The 25726-nt window shown below is 37.9% G+C and overlaps 1 protein-coding gene across 1 annotated transcript in view; it reads right to left on the minus strand.

The window, feature by feature from the left end:
- Positions 1 to 25726, minus strand: part of GABBR2 (gamma-aminobutyric acid type B receptor subunit 2) — a 370340-nt gene that overhangs the window by 289177 nt on the left and 55437 nt on the right. The window lies entirely within an intron of this gene.

The raw sequence follows: 25726 nt of genomic DNA on the forward strand, positions 1-25726 counted from the left end.
GTAAAAGTCAGTGGTGTAAAATCCTTTGTTTGAGATCATGCGTCTTACACATTGCACAGATCAAGAAGGCCTAAGGGATTAAATCACCATGATGAATTCCCCACCAACTGCTCTTCATATAAGTTGAGGATAGCTCCAAGAGGATATCATATTCTCAAAGTCTTATCTATCTTTAAATTACTGGGTGAACTTCTAGTAGCACTTCTTCCTATCTTCAGGTAATAAAACAGATCCAGGCAGCAGAAAAAGAGAAAATAATTATGTTAGCCAAGGCTGAAACTCAGAATTTTATTTGAGTTCCAGCTTCCTGCTGGTTTGTGTTACAAAAGGGGACTCAGTGGCTAAAACACTGGAAATTGTTCATGATTTCACAATGGTTATAACAAAAGAAAAGAGGAAAAACCTTTAAAACATACACACAAAAACTCCAGAAAACTTCACCAAATTCTTCTGCCCAAGTTAAAGGCAGCATATTTTCGTGAATGATTTTCAGGCATTGTTATGAATAGAATGCCTATATGTTCATTTTTGAAAACAATCCTACTATGAAGATACTTCTGGTCATTCCCTCCAGTACTATTTATATTGCTAGGAAAGTGCTTCTCAAGTATTATTTTTATTTTTCAGCCGGGCATAGTGGTTGAAGGGTTTCTTAAAGTAATGTTTTAACGCAAATTGGTTTGACTGTCAAAAAAATAAGCTCCTTGATACAGTTACCTAAAGTCTTTCAAACTCAAGACAGTCAGAAAATGTAGGTGAATTCAAGCCTATGTAAGTATATCCAACTGTAGCATTAAGTTCACTTTCTTCAATCAAGCATTCAGCATATTTGGGTTAGATACCCTTTTTGGAAATTCAGATAGACAAGTTTAATCTGAAATAAAAATTCAAGTCTTTTCTTCATGTTTATGAAAATCTTGATTTAGCCTACCAGAGAGAGGACTCATTTTCTGACTGATTTTAGACTCACAAAGAATATATTACATTGTAATAATGGCATGAATACAGTCTATTTTCCTAGTTAAAACCCCTAAACTCCAAATAACTTATAGTGTGCATAACTGGACAGTTTACATTATACCATTTAAATAGAAGGTTCTTTCTCTTCACCAGTCAGGAGCTACAGAATATTTTTTAGGACGTTCTGCTGCCAGATCATTCTAAGGTAAAATATTTTTATTATAGCAACTGATGTTCTATTAGATTTCATGAAAAAAGTACAGCATGAAGAGGTGCTGTTTATTGTCATCTTTATTTTCCAAAACCATTCCCATAAGGGAAGAAGAATGAACCTCTCCCAGGTGGACCTAGTCAGCTTTTCTGTTGAACATCATTCATTCACTGTACAATGAAAGTGGAAATAAGGACCTGTACCTCTGACTGAGAAAGAGAGAAAATTCAACATTAGAAATCCAACATGAAGAGGAATACCTCTCAGCAGCCTACCTGCTTGCAGCCTGCTGACTACAAAGGACTTGTTTTTCAAGCTATTATGGTTTTGGATCAAACATAATTTGATTGATCCTTAAGAAAAAGAAGTAAAGAGCAACACTGAAGTAACAGTAGTGGCAAGAAACAAGTTCACCTAACTCAGGTTTCAAAGATTGAACGGTAGATTTTTCTGATCGATAGTACAAAGCTCCATAGTAACAAGAAGCATCTCTATACCTGTGAGATCATTTTAGGATGAAGATCTGTGATATAAGCAAGACAGCTCATATCCCTCCTTTGTGACTTTTTTGTGACTTACAGTGCCTGTATGCACTATCCTAATTGCTTACATTTCCTTAGAAACAATGAAGCAAAACCTTACTTTTCTTCATTGCTTACAGAAAGATGAAGAAGACGTAAGAGATTTCTCAGCCATGTAAGGTGAGATGAGATGAATTCAGGTTTAAGCATAAAACTAATGACACCTGAATTACAAAAGAACATTATTCTTCATTTTCTTTTTGAGTAAAGGTTTTATTAAAATATAAAATGAGAAAATTTCATGCTCAAACAATTCTTGGATTTTAGGATATGTCCAGAGGCTTTTTTTTCAAGCATCACATATATCATGGTTGATCTCATTCTGCATCACTTTGACATTTAATAAGACACTCAAAAGAGAAGGAGAAATATCCTGAAAAAGTTAAGTCATTGAAAGTAATTAACTTTTCCTAAAATCATCCCTGTAAGAATTTGGGACATGCAATGAACTTAACCCAACAAACACCAGCACTCAATATTCTATTTTCAGAGGGACAAAGAGGTAAAATGAAAAACCTCATTAAGTTCTAAAAAGTGGTAGTGAAAAAATCATGTTAATAAATGAACTGACATAAGGTAGACTTACTGGAAAGGTATTTGATACAGCACAACTATATGGAAATATCAGGAAAATATTCATAACTAAAAGTTTATGTGATAAAGCAAATAAGATCAAAACACAGTCCACCCACATATTCATTGAGATGGTGCAGGCCTTTTTAACCAAACAAAAATCCTCTGTATTTTAGGTCTAAAGTGGTTTATTCATGGCTGATTTGAAACTTGCAGCCTTTTCATAGTTTCTTCGCTTCATTCTACAGGACAGAAAGCCATTCTGCTTTTTCTTACCGGAATCTCTTTTTATAACTTTCAGTTATGTAGTCAAAAATCTGGATGAATGGCATCAGTCTGAAGTACTTTAAGTTAAAGCAAGCATGCTCCTGTTTAAGGAAGTAATGGTGCATTCCCTTAAAGAAAGTCAGTACAGAAGCGGGAATGGTAAGACGATAAGCTCTGCCATTCAATGGGAAAGACTAGGAGTTCCATAAGAAAGGATGGTGTAGGAGGAATAGGTGCAATTGTGCAAGAATTTGTAATGGCAAGCTAGAACTGGTTTCGTTTAGGAAGACTGCAAAATGCCTTCTCAAATGGGTTAGATGTTTTTTTTCCTTCCTTCTGCATTTCAGATAAAGTTGCAGGGAGAAACTGTGAGGAAGCTCTGTCTCTCCCTGATATGTAGAGAGATAATATGTTTGCAGACATGTACAGGGCCTCCTCGGGACAGAGAGGGTGGGGGAGGAGAGAGAGAGAGAAGATACAAAAAGCCTTGGAGAAGGTGGGGCATTGTCTTTTTCCCTGGGGCCTGTTGTGTGCAGCATTGTTTAGAAGTGGTCCTTGCCTCTGAAATAAACCTTCGATCCTTCCACTGCCTTGGTATTCTTGGGAAGAATACCTGCGTATGTTTGACCTTACAGATGGATATTAGAAAGGTAAAACAAAATTAGAATAGGAAACAACACTATATACAGAATGCATATCCATAGGAATCCAGAAGTTGGAAGCTGGAAGGCTGAATGAAGCCACACTGTTGTCCCAAGTACTGGAAAGAGAAAGGAAGCCACTGGAAATGACAAGTGATCTTCTGGTGTTCAGATGTTTTATTATCTCAAGGAAGCATTTATGTTTAATTTTTGTCACTGTAATATTGTACAGAAGTCTGGGAAAAATAAAAGAGCAGAATTATCCTGGGTAACCAGTCACTCTCATCTAAGGCAACAGGTCGGTTTAAGAGTTGTTTGTTTAAGAGGACTGTATCAGCTAAACTAAATCAGTAACAGAAACTCCTAGCAAAGTTATTGTAAGTCCAATAAAAGAGTAGGGCAGGAAACTACACTCCCCTCATAAAGCTGGTGGAGTAGAGTGGTGAGAGCATATCCCACCACAAGCTCATCAGCAGATCAAAGAAGGAGCCTGTCACCCAGCAGAAGGTGCCAGAGCACTTGCCTCTCCAAAGGAGAAGACTGTGAAACAAAGCTACACACTTGGAGTATTATACACATAATGGAGTATTATACATTGGAGGGGAAAAAGAAAAGTAAAAAAAAGGATCTTAGGTAACAGCATAACCTCTCTTGAATAAAATGTCTTCTTCTAAGACAACTGATTCATGTTTGCAAATGGGGGAAATCTGCTGATTGAGCACCAGAGAGACCAGAGAGATTAGCTTAATTTTCCTAGGTTTCTTCACTAGGCTTGTACAAGAATTTTATTAATGATCACTAGAAATTTAAATCTGCCCCTGCTGCTGCAAAACTAGCCCTCACAGAGAGTTTTTTACATATGGCAGTTATCACCTTTATTTCCTGCACCTTTTCTAGAAAGCTAAATTGTGCTGATAAATCAGCAAAAAAAGGAAAATGCAAATAATTCTTTCCAGAAAAAAGGGCATAATGTCAGAAAGCTCCATACAAAATAGTCTTACAGTGATACAGGGTTGGACACAGAATCTTGTCATAGGATAATAAATAACAAGGGTGAAACTCAGGAACATGATGGTAATTTGCAGAAATGAGTACTTGTAACACCACACACCACTCCTTTGCGTGCCTTGCCAGGAACTCTTATGCTCTGACAAGCCTGTGCCAACAATAATACTAGAGTGCAAGCATGTGATGACTTGATGGTCCCAGGAGCTAGAAGGACCAGAATGGAAACTAATGAATAATGAAGAGTTAAAAGATTTGCCTGCCACAACTCTTGAGACAGCATTAGATGACTTCACATAACGAGTGAAACAATACATTCTTAACCCAGAGACAGAGAATAGATTGAAGTATAACAATTATATTGCATTTTTAATGGAATGGTAATTATAAAATATAAATATTTAGGTTAAATGTTAATTTGCAGTAACTTTACTATAAAAGCCAACTTTTCCAGATGTGCAGTCAAACTATCACTGAACTTGATCTTGCCACTAGTGAAGTCATGAATAAATTTTAATATCATAACAGTACTTGAAATAAGAAAAGACTGATATTTATTCAAGAAGAATATTAAGGAGAACCTTAAATACATGATAGCATGTAAAGAAAAAAAGGAATATATTAGACTGCTTCTTCCCACCTCAATGCACAAAATGTACCATTTAATCAACTTTGATGGATGACTTAGAGAAAAGGAAATCACATTGCAAAGATTGTTGCAAACACCTATATATTTGGAAAATATTTCAATATAAGAAGTTAAGTGCAGCAATTTCATTGACAGTTGCATTGCACAGATCTTCAAACCAGGTGAAAGAAGCACAAAGTAGTGAAGATCAAGAAACAAAGATAATGTTTCTTGCCATTTTACCTGTACAACTGCTGGTGATAAGTGTCTATATAAAGACAGCAAAGAAGGAGGTTCTGAACTGGACCCAGGAATCACAGTGGCAATCTCCCCTCCTAGCTATGCTCTAATCCTGATCCCCAACTAGGAAAGGTAACACGCTAACGTAATTTGACTAATGAAGAAAATATTAAGTTTCCAGCTTTTCCAGCAGTGGTAAATCAGTTACATTTTCACCTGTCATATAATAGTCTAAAATATGTGAGTATTTTTGAATATTTGAATATTTTTTAGCTGTCATATAATACTCTTGGACAAAAGCTCCAGAGACTCCATCATTCAGAAGTTTTTATGGACTGGACAATCTTCATTGCTATAACAAATAAAAGTAATTATAATTAAAAAATGTTCTGTTAACTCTGTAAAGGTTTTAAGTATGACAGTTAGAAGAAAAAATAAACATCTGGGAGAATATCTATGATGGTTCACTAGCTGGTACATGGGCAAGATGCCTCATTCAAATGGGAACATAAAATGCACGTTGTATTAAACACACTGGACAAGAATCGATCTCGTGGATGAACATCCCTCTCATCATCCATAGCACATTATCCATGTGATTAGAGCTACTGTTCCTTTTAAAATCAGATGTTTTGCCAAATGCTGCTGCCCAATATCATCTGTTGTTACCTTCATTAATTCTGTGTCTGAAATTGCTTCCACTGACAGCCTTTTGGCACCTGGGAATTTTCAGAAAAAGCACTTCCAGCTGGTCTCAAGGTTGGAAGGCACCCGCCTCCACGCTGATGGTATTTCAGTGAATTAATCCAATCACAATAAGTCTGATATTCAGCTGCATTCTGCTCTGGAGACATTTTAGGAAGCAATTCTGGCGACTGAACAAATCAATATTTTTGAAGACAGAAACTGGTTTAGATAAAATAAAATCCATATGCGAAATACTTCAGCTGAAAGATGTGTGCCTATAGGTTAATGGGAAAGGAACGTTCAGTCCTCTCTGTTCCCTGCTTGGGCAGCCTGACCTACTCCCAGTGTAACTTGGTAAGACCTGCAGATGTCTGAATGCAAGAAGTCAGACCAGAAAATAAAATCTGGTCTTTTGATGTTAAACATTTTTACTCCCATAAAGTCTGTGGGTTATGATGAGGAACAGTGATTGAAGCTTTGGGGACCCCAATATAAGAAGTGAGTCCATAGTATGGAGTGAGTCCATAGTTGGACCACAAAAACATTATCAGAGAGCTGGAGCACCTCTCCCAAGAAAACAGGGAGAGGGTTTAGGCAGGAGAAGAAAAGGCTCCAGGAAGACCTTATAGCATCTTCCAGTACCTAGAGGGGCCCTACAAGAGAGATGCAGAGGGACTTTTTACAAGGGAGTGGAGTGATAGGACAAGGGGGAATAGTTTTAAATTGAAAGAGGTTAGATATTATGAAGAAATTCTTTACTATGAGGATAGTGAGGCACTGGAACAGGTTGCCCAGAGAAGTTGTGGATGCCCCACCCCTGGAAGTGTTCAAGTCCAGGTTGGATAAGGCTTAGAGCAAGCTGGTCTAGCAGAAGGTGTCCCTACCTATGGCAGGGGAAGTAGATTATCTCTAAGGTCCCTTCCAACTCAAGCCATTCTATGATTCTATGAATTCGTTCTCAGCTGACAGGGGTTTTTTTTGTCTTCAAGTCATGGAAAGGATAAACAGTCACTGAAAATTGTAGCAGATCTGCTCAAAAAAAAAAAAAGAAGAAAACAACCTAGACATTAGCATTACTGCTTCACCTGCCTCTTGAGCTAAAAGATTCACTTCATTCTACCTATTCACACCACCAAGAGCTATGTTTATGAACTTTGTAGAAAAAGAAAAAGTAAAAGGAATTCCTAGAAGAACATTTCGGATGAACAGAAAATTTAATATTTATTATTGTTCAGAGCAAAATAAAGTTACATATCAAATCCAAGTCCAAGTAATAGAATCCATTGTAAGTTCTAATAAATACTGCCTAACAAACTTAATGCATTCGTCTTACTTCTGAAACATGCCAAGAAAGTATACAATGGAGTTATGGAGAATGTCCTTCAGTTCAGTGGTTAACAGTGCAACCAGTAAAATTAATAGAGACTTTATGGTTAGAGTTTCAGTAGGTAGTCAAGTGAACATGAAGCAGAATCATCTCAAACCGATTATCCTATCCAAATTCAAAATTTATCATTACGTTTAACTTGATTCTTTCACTATTAATGAAAAATAAGCAATTGTCATCCCCTTTTCATTGCATATTTCTTCTGACCATTCATTTGAAAAGGTCTATTCGAGTTTGAAGCAGATCTAAAAATGTCAATAATTGCTTTTTCTATACTCCAGAAAATATTTTCAGATCTACATTAGACAAAAATAATTTACAGCTAACACATATGTTCTATATTCTGCTAGAGGTTGAACAGAGCATTGAAATTAAATGGCAGATCTACTGAAGTTTCTGCAAATTTTCTTTCCAATTCCAAACAGAATAAAAGACAAAATCTATTGAGAATTTTCCATAAATGGAACTGTATTGCAAAAGAGGGTTGTATATCTTTGTCCGTCACACTCAGTTGCTTAGCATTTGGCTAGTGGCCTGGAATATATTAGAATTCAACTTCAAATCCCTGCTGTCCTTCAGTCATGGTATTATTGTTTATCCCAAATCAAGCTGAGTTTCCTCCACTCATACTCTTGCTATCCAGTTTGCATGTTTCTTGTCTATAACAGATTATCCTCAAAATTTAATAGAAACCAACGACTTCATAAAATATTTTACCTTTGATAAAACAGGCTATATTGCCATAATCCATTAAAGAAAAAAAAAAAAAAAGAAAATTCTTTTCAGACCTATTCACAGCAGTGTGTTCCTGGCTGGCTGCCCAAAACTATTATCATTCTATTAGTATTGTTTGTTAGATTTCATCCAGCTATCACATGCTAAAACTACAGCTGTTCTGTCTACATTTGGATTTTAAATATCTGCTCTATTTTTTTTCTGCCTTTAAATGATGTAAAGGAGGGAAAAAACTTCCCCAATATAAAGATACCTTAAATGTGTGATATGGATATGTACGATACTGTTCTTTTGAGCAAAGGAACCCTGCACTCTATTGGAAATGGGGAGAAGAACCATTGGTGGGCTTTAAGTTGAGAATTTCTCAGTTCTTCTGTAGAGTGGACACTCTAATACAGCCCCAATTCCATCCTTTCCATCTTTTATTTCTTTTACTAGACTACAACATCTTAAGAAATAAGGTACACCATGTTAGCTCAAGATTTAATGAAATCTTTACAAAAATACCTTTTCCTCGTCCTAAATTGGGAATTAATGGTTTGTTCATTTCTTCATTCTCTGGTTTCAAACCTAAGCAAGAAATCCCAGATTTTTCAAGCTAAAACAGGTGACATCCTCCCATATGCAATACATAAAAACATTGTTTATTCTATACAGAACAGCACAACTTAGAGATGACTTCTCTGGTCCTGGGAGCAATACCCCGTCACTAATTCGGTACTTGGCCCGGGCTAATTTGCCTTTTCTTTCAGCTCCGTAACTTCTCCAATATCTCAGAGCTGCATGCTGCAGTTACACCCCACCAGAAGTGCTTAGAGAGTAGTTTGACATCAGTCACTTGGAACTGTACCTTCTCTAATAATGGATAAAGAAGGGTTATGCTACAGAAGTCAAGGGCTTGCTGGAGGGGAGATGTTGAAATAAAAACTAAACTAAAAAATAATAAAACTAAAAAATCAGGGAACTTTCTCTGCCAACAGACGTTGCCAGCAAAATAAATACTGCTTGCCCAGCAGCAAGGGCAACTTGAGTTACGTTACCACTAAAGACCTTCAGCAGAAATGTCAATCACAATTATGATTATAATATATTTGGCATTAAAATGTCAAATGTGTCATTGATCTTCCTCTAAGAAATAACCAAGATCATGCATACTATATGCATATTTTTCTTAATCTGTGGTTAATACAGATTTTAACAAGATGCTCTAGATAAGAATCAACATGTACAAAACCTTTGTAACATATGCAACTAGGAAATGTTCATGCAGATATACTCAGACAACCTAAATTGCAAAGCTGCCAAAGCTGCATTCTGTGTTTTTTGATCTATAACTATGAGAAGTTGTAAAAAAAAATCTAATGAGCCATTGTAATCTATTTTTCTGAAACAAAAATGTCAAACAGTCTTGGTCCAAGCACAGTTACAAAGTAAAAATCCCCTCCTGAACGTCACGGAGGAAGTGGAAGAAAGCACAAGTGTTTCCTCCCAGTGCTGATGGCTGCAGGACATAAGCTAATCATTGCCTCAGTAACCCTCAATGTGGTTTTCTCAATACCTATGCCTTGCAGGTCACTTCAGCAGTTACTATTAATTTAATAAGAGTTTCTTTATGCTTGCATTTAAGTACAGTACTTGCCCCCGGTCTTTGAATGCATGCTGGGTAGAAAGCATTAACATTATCTACACCATTTAAGATTATGCACACTTCAATTAGATCTCACAACCATTTTTCCTTAGTTGCTGCCATCATCCTAGTTCCTGCAGGCTGAAAGCGGAATGTTTTCTCCAGACCTTGTTATCTTTTTTGTCACTTATTTCATAAAACTGCAATCCCATCTATTCCTGAAAAATATTCCTTATCGATCTGCTCTTCTTACTGTATTTTCCATAACTTACATCCATCCAGGTGAGATAAAAACTGAACTAAATTATTCCACATTCATATGTAGTACTAAACCCAATGTAGCCTTAATTTTTCATACGCAAGGAACAGCTTTGTGCTCGATCGTTGTCACAGAGCCAGAAAAGTGCTTAAGAATATAGTTGATTTTAAATATTTCAGTAGTCTTATTGATTTGAGAGAAGGAACTCATATATGAAAACTCAGACATGCATTAGAGTTTGGTTCTGCTTATTAGTTTTGGAAGGCTGTTTTAAATATCGTCTTTCCTAATTCGATCTCATGTATTTCATTATTTATTACTTCTCTGTGCAGTGATTAAGTTGAAATTTGTGAAGTCGCTTGCCTCCTCTCAGCCCTCTCATTTGCAACCCAGTGTTTTCTGAATTGCCATTTATTTTTATACAACACTTCTGACCAAACTGTCGTCATATTAGCACAGGGTTTTTTGGTTGGTTTTTTTACCACATATCCTATGGCTTTGTCTGCTTGGTCTCAACAGTTTACTGACTTGGGCATCTGTTATTTTGGGTACTGCTGAGTTCTTTTGGTCTTTTTCGAACACTGCTCTTGGACATATTCCTGAAAAATGTGAACTTGTCTGCTATTTTTACTGTCTCTACATGGGACAAACTAATGATGGGACAGACAGCAGGGAAAGTGAAAAGCATCTGTGAGAGAGGTGACCAGTGTAATTCCAGATCAGAAAATATAAACCATTAATATTCAGCTGGAGATTTCAGAAATTAAACTGGTAATCTGTATTGCTTTTCCTAAGGAATTATACTTTATTTCATGCTAATATGGTTTCGCTATGAATTTTGAAGTACCTCCTGCAGTTAAAATAATGTCAGCTTTATCAAGAATATATGTCAAGAGGTGCATTAACAACCAATATTAATGTACTGTGCATCTAGGTGAAAAACAAAATAAAATCTTATTTTCACTGTCTTTTTTACAAGCAGGTTATTCAGAAATTCTCTGAACGCTAAAGTTTCTTAAATGAACATTGATTTATTTTTTTCTATTTAAATATAGCTACTAAAGAGAACTATGTCTTTGAGAATTGAGACTCCTGGTGTATTTAAACATTTATCCAATAAGAAAAGAGAAGGTAAACCACAAGTGACAGACTACCTTTCTGCTTACTGAGTGGTAGTAAAAAGTAAGGTACTTTTCCTAATATGTACATGCTACCTTTGCAGCAAGTTCACAGAAATCACTAGAAATTAATAGGGCATTCTTTTCTTTTTTTCTTTTGTTACTTTGTTTATCATCAGATTCACCCAGTTTACTATCCATAAATTACTAAAATTGTCAGATTTGTTTCTACCATACTAATAGTTTATTTATTCTCCAACTTCCTGGACTTCTGTTTTTCCCCTCGTAGAGAGATTCGGATTACTCTGAGCAGAAAAGCATGTTCCAGAGTACAGGTAAGGAGTGACCAGAAGGTGACCAGCCTTAATACAGCCTCTTGATCAATTCCAAAATAAAGCTCTAAAGAGCAGGGAGAAAACCCTGTCAGAATATAAGCAACAGCACAAGAACTGGATAAGAGGCTGTGAGAGAGATGGACAAGACAGAACATGAGAAGTGTTGTTCACAAGAAAGACACATTGTAGGGAAAAAAAATTAATTAACAGATCAAAGCAAACCATGGATGGACTCCATGTACAGATAAAGTAAAGAATTGGTCTTATTTTTGTAATCTGCTGAAAGCTTGGCTTTGTGAGTACTTGGACTGATTATGCATACAGAGGCATCTAACCAGCTGCACCGTTACATGTCCACAGATTTAATGAACGTACTTCAGAGGTCTACAGCCACTGAAAAACCTGTGTCACTTGGATGTCAGAGATAGAAAGTAAAGACTAGCATATGCTTTCTAAGACTTTTCTTAAGTTAACATGAGAAATTTTACATACCACTATATTTGAAGGAGTGTAAAGCTTCAAATTTGATGCAGTTTATATTGGTGCATCATAACTTATATTGACTTGCCTAGGGTAAACCTTAAGGTAAGATGAATCACTCCCTAGAAGCATCTGCTTCTCACCACTGTAAGCACTAGTGGGAACTACAGTGACTGTATCAGATGCAGCCACCTACACTGCACCTGGTCGAATGAATCCCATAAAAATTATTAGACCTATATAAATATTTAAGCATGTTAAGCAGTGAAGCACTTAGAAGACACTTCGCCTCTTAACCCCTGAGGATTTCTAGGTATTTGATTTCTTTAAAAGGTTAAACTGGATGGTTAGTAAAGCTGACAGTGCCTTAATTCTTCAAAAATCATATTAAAGGCAAATATGGATGTCACAAAATTTTCAAGTGGATCCATATCTTCACTGTCTGGGAAAACTTTTAACATAGTGCTAAGATTTTAGATAACTGAATATTCACTGTAATTTCTCTCAACCTTAAAATACTTGGAGATTCAGACCAGGCGTCTCAAAACAGTCTTAACCTTGTTCTTACCTTGTTCTATTTCATCATAGTATAGTATTTCTACATCTACATAAACCACCAAGCAGTTTATGGGGTAGCTGTTTACTTTGTTGACTATGAGTTCTCATTTGAGCCAGTGATTTTTTGCAGTGTCATTAAGCATGTAACATCATCATATGCCATGCCCATATAATGTTCCTCTATGACTGGCAACCTCATTTACCGTAAAATTCAAACAATAGCCAATCAAAACTATGTTGATACACCTTCACCTGCTCCTTTCATGCTTTTGTATGTATATCCACACAACCAAGGCTGCAGTTGGACTAGGTTCCTGCTATATCCCAACTGCTGCATGGCACTTGAGCTTTCACAGTCACTCATGGAGCTAAGCCCTCACTCTCTATTTTCTGCGTGTTCTGCTTGACCAAAAGACAAATGCAACACACTTGAAATATAACAAGAAATGTATTTTAAATGAATAAATCAGAGAGAAGAGACTACAGTTTTAACCCACCCCTTTCTACACTAAACTTCAAGGCTTTGCGGCAGCAGTGGGGTAAAACTGAGGCAAAAAGGATACTGGACAGATACTGCAAACAAATGCAATCTTTGGCTTGGGGATTTAGGAATCATTATTCCCCTGTGACAGCCAGCTAAACATGGAAGAGAGGTAGGTGGGTAGAAGGCTTTCTCACTGTTCTTTGCACAAACAGTGCACCAAAGATAAGAAGTTCTCCCAGAAATAGTAAGGATGAACCAAAGAAGCAAAACAGAGTAAAGCTTCAAAAACATATGGTCTGGAAATGTTTTGAATTAGTTGATCCAGTAAAAAAAAAAAAAAAAAAAAAAAAAAGAAAAATATTGGGAAATATACTTCCAGTTCCTAGACTGGCTATAAATAATATGATGATGTTGTCAGGATGTCATTCAAATAAAAATTGTCTCAATTCCTTTTGTATTAGATGTTTATTTTCAAGCTACTGATGGAAAGGATTTTTTCTGTATCCACAGAGAGTACACAATAATTCAGAAATTTTGATGCTATTACTTATTGATGTTGTTGAGAACTCATAAGCTATACATAAAGATCAATACACATAATCTACCTGTATTGAGAGCCTCTATCTCTCACTGCCAGTAAAACCATGCATTTATTCAAGTTCTGAGCCTGCAGGACACAATTGAGTGTAGTTGCTGGAAGGGAGCTGGTCAGGAAGTAGCAGGGAAGGGCAACGTCTCCAAAAGGAATATAACAGCTTCTGGGTTTCTGAATCCTTATTTTGGAAAGGCATAGCATTGCTTCACAACAGCTTTCAAAGAGTGAGAAGCCACTCCAAGTTTTTTGGGGTGAGATTGGGAACAGACATGTACATCCTCTCTGCCCCATATGTCTTCCTACCTTTCCCTTTTCTCGTTTATTACAAAATATTTGCCTCCTTCTTGAGACTTGCAGTACAAAGGCACAAAATAGCCATCTTTTTACCTGTGGTATAACCTCAACTCACCTCCTCCTGAGCTGCTCAGAAGAGGCAAGAACCAGAAGCTGCTCCCCAGAGAAGATGGAGTACAAAGGTGAGGGCAGAACAAACAACTCAAAGGGCTGGAGAAAGTGGTGTCTGCCCTTGCTGATCTGCCCCTTGCTTCCCTCTGCAGTGATCCCTCTCTCCCTAGCCCCTGCCTCACAACTGTTCAGAGAAAGAGCAGATACCAGCGGGATGCCTGTCCCTGTGTTTAAGCACAGAGATAAGACAGGTACCTCTGCCCTCATGCCACACCCCAACCTGGTGTTAGCAGCACATGCAAGCTGCTGCTGCAGAGTGTGACTGCAATTCTTAACAAGAGCCTGTTATGAGTGTGTGAGCTGTGTCCCTTGTGGATTCTTGAGAATGAAGTAGTTGTTTGTAGTGCCAAACACTGTCTTCATTCTTCTAAAATCCAAGTATTAAAAAAAAAAATTCCTAAGGTTGTTATACAGTGTAAGAACATATTCATACACACATCAGATCTCCTCTGAGACTTCGCCAGGCTAAACAATCCCAACTGTCTCAGGCTCCCGCATATGATAGGTGGTCAAATCCCTTCATCCTTGCAGTAGCTTTTGCCAGACTTGCTCTAGTACATCCACATATCTCTTGTTTTGGGTAGCCCAGACGTGGACACACCAATGCAGATGTGCTCTAGTCCGGGTTGAGCAGAGGAGAAGACTCACTCACTGCCCTTGACCTAGTGGTAACCAAAAAAAAAAAAAAAACCACAACAAGAAACTTGCAACCAGAGATATAAAACAGTCATAAAGATGACTTTTAAGAACGACTAATGTGCAGTTGCAAGTTAAAGCTCTAAAACATCATTCGTATAGTATATTCCTCTATTTTCCTCTCTGACAACAAACTGGAAGTAGAGCAAACACATTATTCTGTTAGAATGATGCCCCCTAGCCCTATTATTCACACACAGTTATACAGAAAACATCTTCGCTAAATCAGAACTAACAGTGTTCAACCACAATTCTTTGCATTGCTTCTGTATATCCAGTTCCATGCAGTATTCCAGGTTTGGGTAGCCAGCTTACTGTCTCACTATTTAAATGGCTGTCATCGAAAAAACAGTGTTACTTGAGTCACATAATTCCAATACATGATTTCACAAATGCAAATTCACAAATCCCACAAATACAGTTCTCTCAATGCTTCTGCACTCAGAAACTGCCATGCATCTAAGACTGAGGATAAGAGAGTAGCTTTAGATTTCATTTAAGATAATGAGCCATAAATTTATCTCTTCACTCCTCTTCACAGAGGTTTGAGAGCTGACAGTCTGAGGAGATGAATGGGAAAAATCCACACTACATTCAAATTTATTCATTCAAATTTATTCGATCAGGTTGTTCACAAAGGCAGGCAAACACCTATGCTGGAATCCACTGTGTCCAATCTCCATACATTCAAAAAAGCTTAACATATCAGGGCGATGGCCACACCGGGTCAAAGCAAAAATATATACCATTGTTTCTTTCACCTCTGTGTCTACTCTCTCCTAGGTATCTGCTCCTAGATATCTGCTAGTAAACATTTGCAAAAGAAACTCTCAACCTCCAGAAATTTGCAGTTCAGGAATTTATTTGGACTTGATGATCTTAGAGGTCTTTTACAACCTTAACAATTCTATGATTCCATGATGTGCATGCCTTAAAATGCCTGTGTAGCAACATGACATATTAAATACTGTAGGACAACTGGCCTACACACTGACCATGTTCATACAGATAGATGTCTTTAAAGGTTTAGTTTTTATTACTAAAACTTTGTAAGGGCAGAAGACCCTTCTGGAAGAAGACCCTTCTAAGCTTGTTTCACTTAGAAAGACTTTTCTGCCTAGAAGAGGTATCTTTCCCTAAGACAGTTTTAGATGTTTTCTCCTCCTGCATTCCAGGGAAACTCTCCCTGGTATGAGAAAAAGGCAAGTCTTTGCAGATATGTGAAGGGCTCCCACAGAGTGGGGGACCAGAGATGATAAAAACCCTGAGAAGAACAGGGTATGTGTTTTACTCCAGGGCCCAGTGTTTGAAACACTGTTAAGATTAATGTTCTGTAAGTCTAGTGTTCTCGACTTTGGAAATAAATTTTCCTACAATCCTTCCACTGCCTGGCATTTTGGGGCTACCTGAGTGTTATCTTACTTCACAGTCTTCCTGTACTCACTGCAGCTTCCCACAACGAGAATAAGCAGAAGATGCAACTTGCTGGCACAGTGCGGCAACTCTGGCAATTCTTAGTTGGAAGTTAAATCTCTAAATCCTCGGGCTGCTTTCAATTATAATGAGATAGGAAATTGCATGGAATTGCTCCCAGGATATGAATTTTATAAGTGGTTCTGTAAAAGTCCATCCCCACCCTCAGGCAATAAATAGAGTAGGGTCACACTGAGAATCCAACCCTTTTCTTTCTTGAAAATGCAAGGACAGCTGTAAACTATTAAAAAAATGCTTGTAATGAAGCATATCAGTAAAAATAACTACATGGACGTTCTAAAATTCCTCAGGTTTCATCTTGGCAATTAGATTTCACCACAGCCAAGCAGAGATAAAGAAAAGAGAAGATGTTGCAAATCCTATATTTCGAGATCTGTGGCTGTTACATTTATTACTAGGAAGTCAGCAATGCTTGCAGCCATCAGGAGCCCTGCAGTTCAGCATTCCTGGCTGTTACAAGCTCTGTCAGGCAGCCGGCAAATGCTTCGAGCTGACATTAATCACCGACTTTGGGGTTCACAGCTGTTACAAGCAGTTCCAGCAACTTGGCGGTGCTAGTAACAATTTATTTCACTTAGCAACAAACGCTGGCATATGAGTGTTGCTTATAATTTCTAAGGAGCTTTTTGCCAATGCTATTGGCTTCCACAGTCAGCTGGGGTTATAGTAATGGGAGATTTAAGAACTTTTAAGACCATTTCTAGCTGTGGTGCCTAACGACAAAGAGTACCTTTGGCTACAGTAACCGTGCATACAAACATTGCTAATATGTTGGTAACTTTGCAAATAATAACCGAGTGCCTGATACTACCTACAGCTGTGGAAGCATTAGTCAATGCTTCAAAACGCTGCTGCTATGTCAACAACATGTATAGAGTTTAACAAGTCATTCTTACAATACCAGGAGATATTCTGCCAGAGCTCTGCGCTGCAGCTAAGTCCCTCAGCAGGGTATATTAGCTCAGGCTCAGCACTGTGTGAATAAAGTCACACAGATTTTGAGCAACGTGAAAATATTGAAAGCTACACTGCAGAGAACAGGGTGCTAAGAACACAGAGACTCTGCTTCTGAATACCAAAAAATGTGTTTAATGCACCAGAGAGACAGTAGAAAATTTTGATTTAGACATCACTGTCATTATTTGTGAAGATAACTACAGTGGGGCTTTTTTAAACCTAAATTAAAAATGAAAAGGAAAATACTCAGTGCTTTATAAAGAAATTGTGGATTTGCTCCATTATGTCTTAACAAAGGGATGTCCAAGGAAAGGAGTGAAATAATTTTGAAAAGCAATATATCATGAAAGGTATAGTGTAATTCAATCCCTGAGCAGGAGAGAAACTTTTTTTGCAAAATCTTTCCTTATCTTCAAGTTTCACCACATCTGCAAATTGCACAAGGGAGTTTTTGAATATTTTTTATTTTTTTATTGGCAGAAGACAACCTTCACATTAAATTAAAGAATACCTGTGAAATTACTTGTTTTAACCCTTCTTAATAGAAAAAGTGTATTACATGTGATTTCTTAATTTCATTTTGAAAAATGGTTAAATATTTGCTTCTACAAATCTTTGGTTTATCTTGGATTGGATTTTATATATTATACACCTAAATATATGACATTAACACTAATGCTTTTAGATGCGTTAAGATGTCTTACGAAAAGTATGTCTAAAGGCAATTTTGATTTAAAAAATTTCAGACAGATGTTGAAGGACATAATTTTAGTGCATAACTGACTGTGTTTTCAAGTTTTTTTTTCTTTCACTGCTAACTCCTTCATAAAAATAAAGAGCAAATCACGCTAAACTAGTCAGATCACACTTTTCGATAGAGAACAAACTTTGTATCTGAAGGAGAAACAAGGGAAATGACACATCTCATTTTTAACAAGGTTTTTGACACTATCTTACGGTATTTTCTAAGCAGACTTACAACCATCCTAAGCAGACTGAACTACCATTCAGTTGGTATATAACTAGCTAGGAAACTACAAAAGAAAACTAACTATGAAAATTTCCTACTGTATCATATGGTTTACTCCACTTACATACAGCCTATTCCATTTGTGATATCTTATGGGGCTGAGTGATGAAATAACATGTAAGCTATCACACTTGCAGATAACAGTTCAGAAGGGATCCAAGATACAGAAATGCAGTTGTATAATTCAGAACAATAGTAAATGAGAGAAATACTCTGGAGAAAATAGGATGAAATTCAGTAAGATGAAATGAAATTTAGCAACAATGAACCCCATCAAATTAGAAAAAAAAAAAAAAGAAAGAAAAAAATTAAAAAACTGTTAGTCTTGCTCCAGAAAATAAAAATATCTGAGCATATAATAGTTCAGAAAGTTGAATGCGAATCAAAAATGGCATTCTGCAGGAATAAGGTCATGCTATTGTGTATGAACAGGAATCTTATCTGTACTCTAGTGGGAGTAGATTTTGTCCTCTACTGCTGATATGTGCCAATACAGCAGCTGAGTCTAAGAACATATTGTTGTTTCCAGTACCAAAAGGAGGAGAGGTCAACCATTTCTTTTGTGCTTCTTTCCAGAGGTTATGCCCAAGATCCACACAGAAGGTCCAAATGATACTTATAAAGAAAGCGCTTTCAGTTGGTGGCATATTGTCAGTTAATTCTGCCCACCAGAATATAAAACTAGACCTTATTCATTAAATCCCATTTCAGCAATTGTAGGATACCACGTAGCGAAACGAATCTAGAGAACATGAGCTCCAATAACCCAAACCCACACAATATTGCCTGCACACTTTATTAAACTGAAAACTTGTACTAAAACCCACTTTCAGATAGCAATGATGTGTCACAAAACGAGAGCATAGAAAGATGAGAAACAATGCCAATGCCCTTGACCTACAGAGAAACGGGGAATTTATTCTGCGAAACTCCTGATGACCTTTGTTAGGCTTGCTGAATCTGGTGGCCCAACAGAGTAGAGGCAGCCACAGCTCTGTGTCCCCCAGTCAAGCCAACCTCAAGGCTGGGCAGGTATTCCCTGTACAGAGAATACACAAATACATGTATATGCATGAACATGCACACACGCATGTATAGATACAGACTTAAACAGTCTGCCCAGCACCTTTTCCTGGACATTCAGGTCTCCGCAGCTGGTGGTACCTGGACATACAAACCCCTGATACCCCCAGCCCTGCTCCAGTTGGTGGTGCTCCGGCACACACAGGCACACTATGGGGTTGTCCAGTCACTGGCCTTAGACCCTCAGCCTAATCATACACAGGACAAATTGTACTGGGCAGGCACAGGGCGTGGTCAGACAAGTGCACTGACCAGCAACCTGTTTCCATACAACTAGCCTCTTTTAACCCCTTTCCCCACTATTTCCCATGCTTATTCCTCCACAATTCACCATGATCCCTCTCTTCTTCCCTTCTTCCCTGCTTGTGCTTCCTCCTCTAAACATCCCATAACAAGTCTTGCACAGACCCAAGATGCCCTTTGCCTGCATCCCAGGCAACTCCTATACCCTATAGGCAGTAAGATTCCTCTTTTCAAAGGTGGTCCCAAGACCGACTCCCACTGACTGATCCTGATGGGCCTCACACCTGGACAATGGGGCCCATCACTCCCTTGCAGCAGACCTGTGAGTGTCTGAGTCAGGGTCACCTCTGTCCCTGATAAGCTTCTGATGTTCCTCCAACTGCCATTGTCCCTTTGCTCCTTTGTCCTCATGGATACAACCTCTTTATCTTATCTTATACCATAACAACCTGAAGTAGTGGGTTATGTATCACGTGCCAGAGGAAGAGAGGAAGGAAAGGGAATCACCACTAGCCTGAGGTGGCAGACTTGTGATTCTGATTCCAACCAAAGCAGCCACCTGCACTCTTGAGCAGTACAGACAAAGTGAAAGAATTGCATATGAAGAGGAATATCATCATGACTTTCCCTACTTTCTGTCTCTTTCTGTAGACAGTTTCCAGTGTTTAAAAGTAAGGCAATAAACAAGGAAATGAACGAGCAGAAAAAAACAAATTATGAATCTTGGAGGTTGAAATCTTTCCTGGTCCTTGAGTGCACCTAGCATAAAACATTAAGTAAAGTGATTACTTATGTAGCATTCATAGAATGAAAGAATGGTTTGGGCTGGAAAGAACTTCAAAGAATATATATTTCGAAACTCCATGGCATGAGCAGGGACACCTTCCACTAGACTAAGTTGCTCAAAGCCCCATCCAACCTGGCCTTGAACACAACTTCTCTGGGCAACCTATTTCAGTGTCCATTATATATTCACACATATATGGAGAGAGAGTGAGTGTTTATATATATGTTCATACATATATATTTATTTGAATGTGTTATAAAAATATATACATTATATATTAATATAATAATTGTCATCACAATTAACAGAGATCTAAACATCCTAACCCCTCCTGGGTTTACCAACCAGTTAGCTATGCAATGACTCATCCTAAGCCTAGCTGTTTCACCACAAACTCTCTACAGTTTCTCTTGTTTTCCCTATATAAACACCGTAACACAGTCTACACACAGTCATTAAATATTCCCAATCTCTCTGCCTTCAACAACCTCCTTTGATGGAGGTCATCTAAGAGCTTCACCCTTTAATGTTTAAAAACTTTTTCAAAACCTTCAAATCTGAATACTTTATGAAGCCTGTGCATGCATTTACTCTTTGAACAGAAAGACAACCAGCCTCAAAGCCAGTTGGAAAATATTTATGTACTTTCTCATCATCATTTCAGTAAACAAGTTACATTTTCCCCCAAAAATCCTTCATTCTCTTATTCATCTTTTTTGGGTTGTTCCAGTTCAAATTATATGAACATTTTAGCCAGATTTTTGCAGAATATTCTAATGATTTAATGAGATACTACCCATATCTTGTACCATGGTACTCATTGTTTCCTGTTCCAATAAAGAATCTCTTGCCGTGACAAAACTGAATTACCTTTTGCATACACATGGTGTTTTACAGACACAGGTGACTGTCTGCAGCAGAAATTTCTGTTATTAGTTTCAAAATGCACACTTCTGCACAATTAATCCTTCCCTATAATCTCTATTGCTCCTTCCAAAAGTGTTTCCTCTGTAATACAGCAAGAAAGTTCTTTTCAGCAGTACAGTATGTGGCAGCTTTGACATCAGGATATGCAACTTCCCCCAAACTGTTGAACAGCCACCATGCTAATGATTTAAGGGGTCTTTGTAAGAAGGTGATAGATAGGGTTTTGAAGTCCTTCAGAAGAATAAGGGCAGTAAATCTGCATATAGCACACTTATGATTCCCAACAGTTATAAAGGAAATGTGTGTCTGTGTGTGAGCAGCGGGGAGGTGGAATAACAGGAAATGCTGGGTTATGTTGGACAAAATTATTGATATTCATTGCTATTATGGAAGAAGTGTAATTTATAGGGATGGTCTAAGTAGTAGACTATTTTGGGGGGTATTCTGATTTATTTGGTTTTGTTATTTACTAAAAGGCTTAAATACAACAATGGATTGGTGTGATTGGTGTGCCCTTATATTTATATTTTATAAGCTTAGCTTTGTTAATATGCACTTAATCATGGTGCTAGGTAAGATTAATTGACTTTACCTCATTTAAAAAGTGTTTATTTTCTACCTCAATCTAGTTCAAACAGTGAGATTTTACAGAAATACTGAAAATTTTTGCTGTTGGAAATATTTGTGGGGGTTTTTTTGCAAATCTTTTTATTTTACTTTTTATAAGTCTTTCTAATTTCACAGAATCATAGAAAGGCTTCAACTGGAAGGAACCAAAAAGATCATGTAGTTTCAACCCACCCCACTATGGCCAGGGATTTCACACCAGACTGCTCAAAGGCCCACCCAACCTGGCCTTGAACACTTCCAGGAATGGAGCATCTACAGCTTCTCTGGGAAACCTGTTCTAGTGCTTCACCATCCTCACAGTAAAGAATTTCTCCATAATATCTAATCTAAATCTCTTCTCTTTTAGTTTGAAACTGTTCCCACTTGTCCTATCACTGTCTGCCTATGTAAAAAGTCAGTCTCCCCCTTTTCCATAATCCCCTTTCAAGTACTGGAAGAATGCAATGAGGTCTCACTGGAGCTTTCTCTCCTCCAGGCTCTATCCTTTCAGCCTGTCTTCATAGGAGAGGTGCTACAGCCCTCTGATTATCTTTTTGGCCCTCCTCTGGACATGCTCCAACAGGTCCACAATTTGCATCCTAATAATTTCCTTTAGCTGTATAATCATGAGCAGTAGTCACAGAAGACTACAGAAGGTAATAGAGAGAAAGATAATTTTTGATACTAATTAATTAAAAATGAACAATTAGAGGATCTGTTAATTTCATTTTGTGGCACCAAATCAAATGGCCCATGTGTAAAATAAGAAGAGTACTTCTTGCAGGGGCAGAAAAAGAACCAGGCCATTAGGGTATAATCTGTTCATGCACAAATTCTAGCGAGGATAAAGAGAAATCTGTCTAGCAAGATCTGTCCTAAATTTGCCTAATTGCTTCATAAGTGCTATTGAGACAGGAAATGTAGCTGCTACTGCAGTTGTAAAATGAAAGGCAGAAAAGGAAGATGGTTATTGAGTCTATTTTTAAGTATGAAAAATGCACTCGCGTAGTACAATGATGCAGACGTTCAGACACACCAGAATGGAAACGAGAATAGTACAGTGAAAGAACTGGTTTGTGTTACATTTCAGCATGATGACAACCACCCCAGACCTACGCGGTATAGAAATACAACGGCTAAATAGCTCATAAGGTTTAAAGGTTAGTAGAAGCATACCAGAGATGATATTTCCTGTGTAAAATATGCTTCTGAAAATTTTATATTACATCACAGTTTTAGAACTAGAGGGCTACTGTCCTGTGCATTCACATAACTTAAAGGCTGTCAGTACTTTCCTGAGGTCCCATTGTTTGGAGAAACAACTGACTGTACTGACAGTGGCCCTCCTAAACAAAAAATCCCATTTTATGTCCTATTACAGTGACATTTTTTAAAACTACTCCTTCAAGACTCAGGTGGCCTCAGAAGAGAAAAAGTATCTTTTTTTTCTTTACTCACGACAGGAGAAAAATCATACCTGGATCTGGCAAACTACTGGTCTATTGGTAGTCCTGAAATCCTAGAATCAGAATCATTAAGGTTGGAAAAGACCTCTAAGATCATGAGTTCCAACTGTTAGCCTAGCACCACTAAACCATGTCCCTAAGTGCCACATCCAGACATCTTACAGAATCACAGAATCAGAGAATATGTGAGTTGGAAAGGACCCATAAGGATCGTTGAGTTCAATCCTTGAACACTGCCAGGAATGGTGATTCCACTACTTTCCTGGGCAACCTGTCCCAATGCTTGCCCAGACTTTCAGTGGAGAAATTTTTCCCAATATCCAATCTAAACATCCCTGGCACCTCTTGATGCCATTTCCTCGTGTCCTGTTGCTTGTTACTTGGGAGAAGAGACCAGCCTCCACCTAGCTACAACCTCCTTTCAGGTAGTTGTAGAGAATGATAATGTCTCCCCCCAGCCTCTTTTTCTCCAGGTTAAATAGTCACAGCCCCCTCAGCTACTTCTCATCAGACTTGCTCTCCAGACCCTTCACCAGCTTTGTTGCCCTTCTCTGGACAAGCTCCAGCATCCCAATGTCTTTTTTATAGTGAGGGGCCCAAAACCAAACGCAGAAATTTGAGGTGTGGCCTCACGACTGCCAAGTGCAGGATGACAATTAATTGTCAATAAATGCTGAGGGAGGAAAAGATTAAAATAGGTAATTAAAAAGTGAGGCTGTTGTAACTGAATCTGGAGAGGGACTACCACGTTCCCATTAAAGAAATTTAAAAGTAGCATTTACTTTGAAATACACATTTCCTTCTCTATTTTTTCATCAGATTTAATGTTTGTATGATGTTCATGATTGAAAAACAAGTTTTCCATAAAGCAGAGGAATGGATAAACAGATTCCTCCTTCCACACTGATAAAAAACTTGCGTCAATCATTATCAGATGAAATTGTGATCCAATTAGACTGGTACAAATCATGCCAAACTACGATGACAGAAGTGACTGCTGAACTTTATCACAGAGCTAGTCCCCCCAGAAATGGATAGATAGGCATGGCACTGACACAGCGTAATGCCAAGTGTGTCCAACTACAATTCAGAAGGACATTTAAACGTTTAGTAGACAAAGAAACTGTCTACTAAAGATAGACCATAATCTCTCCATGGCTATAGCAAAATGCTTCTTCTGGGGGGTTTACATGAGATGTATCTAGACTAGCATTGAAAAAAACAGGTATTTGTCATTAACAGAAGCATTATCTAAAAGAAGCCATTTCAGCAGTTAACCTATTACAATTTGTCTCACTGCAGATGGGAGATAAACAGATCAAGATAACAAACCATCAGTAATTTTTACAGTACTATGAACATCAAGCATCAAAAACCCCCACCTCTTCCTTTTTCAATAAAAATAACATTAAAAGAAAACACAGAGGCATTCTTCATAAGGTTCATAGTTTAAGCCTGACCTACTCATTTAAAGGGGAAAAAAAAGAAAACAGGAATTTATTTTTGCAGGGAGGATGAAGATTCTTGCATAACAACAATGCAGGAATTGAGGTATTAAGTAAAGAACCAATATCACAAGTTAATCCTGAGGGCTGACAGCTCTGTTCAGTCCATGTCTCCAGGGCCAGTGGCAGCTGACGAGCTGGGGCTGAAAATGAGGGAGTTTGTGTACGAACAAGGATCTGATGACATGTACCCACCGACCAGATTGTGGGTGATGACTCAACTAAGTTTGTTAATCACTTACTAAGAATAAAGTCCTAATTAACAAGCTAGTGTGAATGTGGATTTATGGCTTTCCAGCAGTCACCAAATTACAAGCCTAATGTCTATGTTTGAATAAAAAATCTTTTTAAAAGTATGGGGTTTTTTTTCATTTTAGCTAAATAATAAAATTCTGTTAACCCTTAACTATCCCAGTTAAACCCTTATCTTCCTAAATCACTCACCTAGATTTCAGAGACGCGTCTTAATTAAATTAAAAGAACATCCCTTCATGAATGGTTATCCTATTGTGAGCTCACTGAACCAGCAGGTTCAAACCTGCAGGGTTGGCAGATGAGAGAGTCTGCTTTCTTCCCCCAAATCCTACATCCATCAGTGGCTCTTTTGGATTCACAAACTACTGGCATTTCAAAGTAGTTCTAACAGTCCTCAAGATTCTGCTGGGGTAGCTAGAAATTATAGCAAAATGGAAGACCCTCAGTCAGGAACAATTCATGGTTTTTCTCCTTTGCAGTGTCCTCAGAAGTGTTATCATGCTTTGGGAAACCCAGGAGTAACAGATGTAAATGTCTTCAGACTAGCAGATCCTAATCCTGTTTGTGCTGGTGTATGGCACAGAACATGTATATGGCCTTTGGCTTTCAGCAGGCAGAACATGAGAAGAGTCCATCTCCTCAGGGCACCCATTTGTGTAACTGTCAGTAGCCAGAGGGCAATGGCAAGCAGGAAAGCAGGTATGTAACTAATAATTGCCTTTCTGCAAAGATGACAGCTATCCTCTATATAAAAGCCTAATGGCCAGGAATTCCAGGATGCCTCCAGGATGCCTCCAGGATGGCCAGGATGCATGCCTCTCTTTAATTCCAGGTGTTT

Source organism: Manacus vitellinus, unplaced genomic scaffold (assembly GCF_001715985.3).
Source record: "Manacus vitellinus isolate BGI_N305 unplaced genomic scaffold, ASM171598v3 scaffold_17_pilon, whole genome shotgun sequence".
Classification (NCBI taxonomy): domain Eukaryota; kingdom Metazoa; phylum Chordata; class Aves; order Passeriformes; family Pipridae; genus Manacus; species Manacus vitellinus.